The following is a 6,857-nucleotide window of genomic DNA, read 5'->3' on the forward strand; positions in this document are numbered from 1 at the left end:
TCCTTATTTTAGTCAACTGATTAGTAACCTTAATTCTCCCCTTGTCATACAACATATTCACAGGTTCCAGGTATTGGGAGGAAAATATATTTGGTGGGGCATTATTCTGCTTATCACAGCTCTCCAAGGGAAAAGCCTGAATCTTAGATGTTATTGATTAACTCTAGAGGTCTAACCACGCCACGGGGCATTGCAATAGCATGGGACACTGCAGAAGAGTATTCTGGTAAAGAGTATGGTTCCTGGAGCTACATGCCTGGGTTAAAGTCCCAGATCTAGTACTTTCTAGCAGTGTGATCTGGAACCAATTATTTCTTTATACTTCTATTTCCTCATCTGTAAATGAGGAAACTGAGAACAATAAGAACAAATACTTATATATCACTTACCATGTATCAGGTACTACTCTAAAGCCTTTTACATATATTTACCCTTTATAGATCACAGCAATAGTCAGGGATAGTTTCTTTTTTGCCACACCCACCACAAGCGAACGTTCTGAGACCAGGGATCAAATCTGCACCACAGCATTGACCTGAGCCACAGCAGTGACAATGTCAGATCCTTAACCCACTGAGCCCACCAGGGAATTCCCAGAGATGGTTTCTATTATTTTTCCTACTTTCCAGGTATAGGAATTAAGGAACTGAGATGTTCAACAATTTGTCCAAGGTCACATAGCTAATAAGAGGCAAAATCAGGGCTTGCACCCAAGCAATACCCCAAAACCACCACAGCAAATATTATGTACTTGTTGCAAGGATTAAATGACTTGATATTTGTTTGGTGTTTAGAATTGTGACTGAAAAACTTTAAAAATTTAATGGTATCTATTACTATAGTTAGTATTCTACTTTTAAAATTCTGTTGAATTGATACAGTTGGTAAGAGAAATTTAGTGTTAGATCATTTAGCATTCACTTATTTTCCAAAAACACATCAAAATACTCTCGTCTGAATTTTCTACCTCAATCCTGAAATTTTTGATCCAAGTCTTCAAGCCATAATTAATTTGTATGCATGCTAACAAGCTATTTGTCCTTCCTCAGCCCTAGCTTGCCTTTAACTATGCATGAATTCCCAACTCAAAGCATCTTCACTCCACACATCCCATCCCACAGCCCTAAAAATCCCATACATGCTAAAGCCTTCCTCCATCACGGATACCTCTCCTGGCCTGGGTAGGAACTGCTTTCTTCTCTCTTCATCGTGGTAAAGAAATTTCTCAAAAATATCATAAACGGAACATTGAATTTATAATCTCAAGACTTCTGTTGAATTTAAGTCTGGTAGAACTACTGCCTAGCTACAGGTCCTAGATTGAGTATTGGCATTCTCATCTTTAAAATGAGGAGACACTTATAAACAGAGGATTGTTTAAAGATCAAATGAGATAATGCATATGAAACTGATATGTGAAAGTAAAAAGATTTTTCCTGTTTAAGAAATATTAGTATTAACTCACACACCCTCTACCAGCAGATATTAGCCATAGTTGTACCTAACCAAGGTGAATGATAGTTTTTAGTGTAATCTTAAAAACATATTGCATAAAATCTCTAACTTTACCCCATGATGACTCTCTCTTTCCTCTCATGGTCCTACATAGGGAGATAGAAATAGAATATGTATCTTGACCAGGAATTAATGTCTGAGCCTCATTTCCTGACCCTTAATAGTAATAACTTCCAGGGTGGTCATGAGGATAAAGGAAGATAATGTATATAAAAGTGGCCAGCTGCCTAGTTTAGAACTTAGGTGTGCACTAAAACATGGATTGTCATCATCATCATCATCTGTATCATGAAGATGCAAGGTTAAAAGAATAAAAGATCCCTGGACTGGAGCCCCAATTCCATGGTACTTGTAAATCTTTTGCCATGGGCCTCTCTCATCTTTAGGCCATCCTGAAATATTCTCTTTATTTATTTTGTGTGTGTGTGTCTTTTTAGAGCCGCAACCCAGGGCATACAGAGGTTCCCAGGCTAGGGGTCTAATCGGAACTGCAGCTGCTGTCCTATGCCACAGCCACAATAACACCATATCCAAGCCACATATGCAACCTACACCATAGCTCACTGCAATGCTGGATCCTTAACCCACTGAGCATGGCCAGGGATCAAACCTGCAACCTCATGGTTCCTAGTTGGATTCGTTTCGTTGCAGCATGATGGGAACTCCCCTTCTTTAAATTTTTAAATGGGTATCTGAGCCTATAGACAGGATAACAGAGATGAAATTTGCATTATTGTCATCAAGTACTTAAAAATTCTATCTGTGGGAATCCGTTTTCAGTAAATTCTGTAAGTTATCAGCTTATTCAAGTCTCACCTAGGTTTCCCTTAACATGAAGCCAACTTTTGTTCAGGAATGATTCTGATATAAGTACCACAACAGAGAACATAAGGAGAAAGAGAGAGGTTTAATAAATTAATGATAAAAGACATTAGAACTCTCTAGCGCTAAGATATAAATGAAAATTTAGGAATTCCCGTTGTGGCTCAGTAGTTAACGAATCCGACTAGGAACCATGAGGTTTCGATTTCGATCCCAGGCCTTGCTCAGTGGGTTAAGGATCCAGCATTCCTGTGAGCTGTGGTGTAGGTTACAGATGCGGCTCAGAGCCTGCATTGCTGTGGCTCTGGTGTAGGCCGGCGGCTACAGCTCTTATTCGATCCCTAGCCTGGGAACCTCCATATGCCATGGGAGTGACCCAAGAAATGCAAAATGACAAAAAAAAAAAAAAAGAAATTTAGACATGGTCCCTGCCTTCCTGGAATTAACATATAGAATTGACAATCATTCACTCATTCATTTGTTTGCTCATTTTTCATACACATTTAGTCAGCTTTTGGCACTCAGTGAGGCCCATGGGAAAAAGTAAAAATATTTAGTACAGAATGTTTGCCCATTAAAAGTTCATAGCACAGCAGGGAGTTTCTGTTGTGGTACAGTGGGTTAAGAATCCAACCAGTATCCTTGAGGATAAGGGTTCAATCCCTGAATTCACTCAGTGGGGTAAGGATCCAGCATTCAAGCTGCAGTGCAGGTCACAGATGCTACACAGATCCAGCATTGCTGCGGCTGTAGTGTTTTCCATCAGCTGCAGCTCCGGTTTGACCCCTAGCCTGGAAAATTCCATATGCTATAGGTGTGGCCCTAAAAATGAAGGAAAAAAAAAAAGGTGCAGCCTCATCAAAACTTCATAGATTTCCCTGAAGGAGAGTTTATTTATTTCTTTATTCATTCAGTAATGAAAAAACTATTGGACACTAACTATATACTGACATTGTGTTGCTGGTCTTTAGAGATAGCTAGAGATAGAGATAGAGACAGAGATAGAGATAGATGGAGATAGATCAGATCCCTCCCTACTCTCATGGGACAAACATATCTAGTGGGAAGCAATCTATAGTAATAAAATTCATGCTCCTTCACAACTTGGATTAAAGGAAGTATCTTCAGGATGAAAAAGAATAGCATATGCAGTGCTCGCTTTGGCAGCACATATACTAAAACTGGAATGATACAGAGAAGATTAGCATGGCCCCTGTGCAAGAATGACATGCAAATTCGTGAAGTGTTCCCTATTTTTCACAACTTTCAGAATGGGAGAAAATAGTTTCAAATGATGCAACTGACAAGGGCTTAATCTCTAGAATATATAAACAACTTATACAACCCAACAGCAAAAAAACCAATCAATCAATGGAAAAATGGGCAAAAGACCTGAATAGACTGTTCTCCAAGGAAGATATACAGATGGCCATCAAACACATGAAGAAATGCTCAACATCGCTGATTATAAGAGAAATGCAAATCAAAACTACCATGAGATACCACCTCACACCAGTCAGAATGGCCATCATTAATAAATCCACAAATAATAAGTGCTGGAGGGGCTGTGGAGAAAAGGGAACACTCCTGCACTGTTGGTGGGAATGTAAACTGGTATAGCCACTATGGAGAACAGTTTGGAGATCCCTTAGAAATCTATACATAGAACTTCCATATGACCCCGCAATCCCACTCTTGGGCATCTATCCGGACAAAACTCTACTTAAAAGAGACACATGCACCTGCATGTTCATTGCAGCACTATTCACAATAGCCAGGACATGGAAACAACCCAAATGTCCATCGACAGATGATTGGATTCGGAAGAGGTGGTATATATACACAATGGAATACTACTCAGCCATCAAAAAGAATGACATAATGCCATTTGCAGCAACATGGATGGAACTAGAGAATCTCATACTGAGTGAAATGAGTCAGAAAGACAAAGACAAATACCACATGATATCACTTATAACTGGAATCTAATATCCAGCACAAATGAACATCTCCTCAGAAAAGAAAATCACGGACTTGGAGAAAAGACTTGTGGCTGCCTGATGGGAGGGGGAGTGAGTGGGAGAGATCGGGAGCTTGGGGTTATCAGACACAACTTAGAATAGATTTACAAGGAGATCCTGCTGAATAGCATTGAGAACTAGATACTCATGTTGCAACAGAACAAAGGGTGGGGGAAAAAAATGTAATTGTAATGTATACATGTAAGGATAACTTGACCCGCTTGCTGTACAGTGCGGGGGAAAAAAGAAAAAAAAAAAAAAAAGAATAGTGTACGCAAATATCCAGGAAAAGAGGGAACTTATTGAGTGAAACGGGAATATGTTAGGACATCAGATTAAAGAAGAATGAAGTGAGAGATCATATAAGGAGTTTTGGCCACCTTAAGGAGTTTTGTTTTTATCCTAAGGGCAGTAGGACACATTGATGTGTATAAAGCAGTGGGAGTTCCTGACTGGATTTGGGTTTTTGAAAATATCAAGTTGACTGAAGTATAGAGAAGGAATTAAAGTGGCACCAGATTGAGTTCAGGGGACAATTAAGCATTACTGGAGTGATCTAGACTAGGTATTGGTTGTAATAAAAATGGAATCCAGTGGGACAGATTAAGAGAGATCTGAGAGAGAAAATCAATAAGATTTGGTAGTAGAAATCAATTTTTAGTAATTAGTTCAATTGCAACAGAACTAAGAAAAATCTGGACAATTTTGATTTCAATGTCCATAGTCATTCCTTTCTGCATTTTGTTCCTACTCGGTGGCAATTTTTCCTTTGGTTTCCTTTAGTTTCTAAATTCAGAAATTCTCAACTTGTTCAAACACATACATATACACACACTCAAGCACATGCACACACATATACACACTCTAACATTTCCTCAGAATTTGATAATAATTTATACTCACTTATAAAATATTGTGATAAGGACGAATACTTTGCTACTCCTAAGGCTATCTGCTCTTTCAAGAGGAGTTTATTGGTGTGGGTGCACTATGAGGTTCCCAAAGATACTCCATTTCTACATCAGAAACAATCTTGTCACCCAGGAGAAATTTGGGAAAACCTGAGGACACTTTTTTTTTCATAAGTATAAAGGAGTGACCACTGGCATCTAATCAAGACAAGCAGGGGATACTGGCAAACATTTTAAAATATACAGGACAGCCACCCACAACAAAGAATCATCTGGTCCAAAATGTCAACAGTGCCAAGCATGAGAAATCTTATCCTACATGTCAAATCCTCATAAGGTTGGTCCAACTAAAGCAATACCATGGGAACTATCTCTAATGTTTTATATATCCTTGTTGTATTTTTAAAAAATAAATGAACAAAAAGACAAAAAAAAATACAGAACTGGAAATTTGGCATATCAAGATGCTACTCTGGACTTTTCAAAACAAATCAAAATGGGAGCAGGGTGGTGGGAGAAAGATTCAGTAATTAAAATATTTATGAATTAGAGGCAACAGAAAACACAGCCAGAGAAAAGTATAATTTAGTGCCTAATCAACTAGCTGATTGAATTTTCCATGAGATTAAGTTTGAGGCCCAAATGGATTACAGTGGTGGTTGTGGGCACAGACTTGAACAGTCAGTCATATATGAGGCTGTGGAGGTGGGGAGATTTCAAATATTTTAAAGCTTCTGTAATTAATTCAATGAATTATAACAATAGGGGCGAGGAATAAAACTCCTTAACACAAGGCAACTCCAAGGAAAAATTGGCAGATAATTCTTATCTCATCCTGTTGTGCTTGTGGATTGCAGCACATATGGTCTTACACCAGGGGTTGTAGAACAGCGAAAGATTCTAACACCATATGTGTGGAAATCCTGCACCTTGCAGAGAGTGAAGGATCAGGGAAAGCTTGTCCTTGAATCCTGGACCTTTATGACCATTTTCTTCCTGGCTCAATATCAGATTTTGTCCTCTCCATATGGTATTTTTAATGTATTGTACTTCATCTTTAATGCAGTTTTCTTGGGGATTTTAATTGCTATTTCCAATACTCATTTCATTCCTGTAAATACAGAGGAAATAGATTTGCTTCTCTTTCAATAATACAAAAGGAAAATACCCAGCATGAACAGAACTTATAGTCTTCCAATGTAAGATCTGCAGTGTAACATATATACACACCTGTATGCATATGCACATCTTTAAAATTCTATATTAAGATTTCTAGGGGTTTGCTGGAAAGAGTATTGTTATTTATCTAATTGAGACCTGTGGATTTGGAAAGGATAATTTTCTATCATTAGAAAACTCTCATTATTCTTCCTTTTCACATTAAGCTGAAATAGATTAATGATATTACAAAATTAAGATGATCAGATAGTGGACATTTTAGGGGATAAAACTTAGTGATGTTTCCAGAAATTTGTCTATAATATCATCCTAAAGTAAAAGAAAAGAGGTTTGAAGAAAAAAAATAATCTTCACTGAAAGCAGTTTAATAATATACCAGTACTCTTTACCTCTAATGGGTCTTTGCTTT

At 37.9% G+C, this 6,857-nt stretch overlaps 1 non-coding gene across 1 annotated transcript; it reads left to right on the plus strand.

The window, feature by feature from the left end:
• The first annotated feature begins 3,488 nt into the window (after positions 1 to 3,488).
• LOC125121821 (U6 spliceosomal RNA) lies at positions 3,489 to 3,595 on the plus strand. The gene has a single exon (XR_007133672.1). It is a non-coding gene; the product is annotated as a U6 spliceosomal RNA (small nuclear RNA).
• The last annotated feature ends 3,262 nt before the right edge of the window (positions 3,596 to 6,857 follow it).

Source organism: Phacochoerus africanus, chromosome 2 (genome assembly GCF_016906955.1).
Source record: "Phacochoerus africanus isolate WHEZ1 chromosome 2, ROS_Pafr_v1, whole genome shotgun sequence".
NCBI classification, from domain to species: Eukaryota; Metazoa; Chordata; class Mammalia; order Artiodactyla; family Suidae; genus Phacochoerus; species Phacochoerus africanus.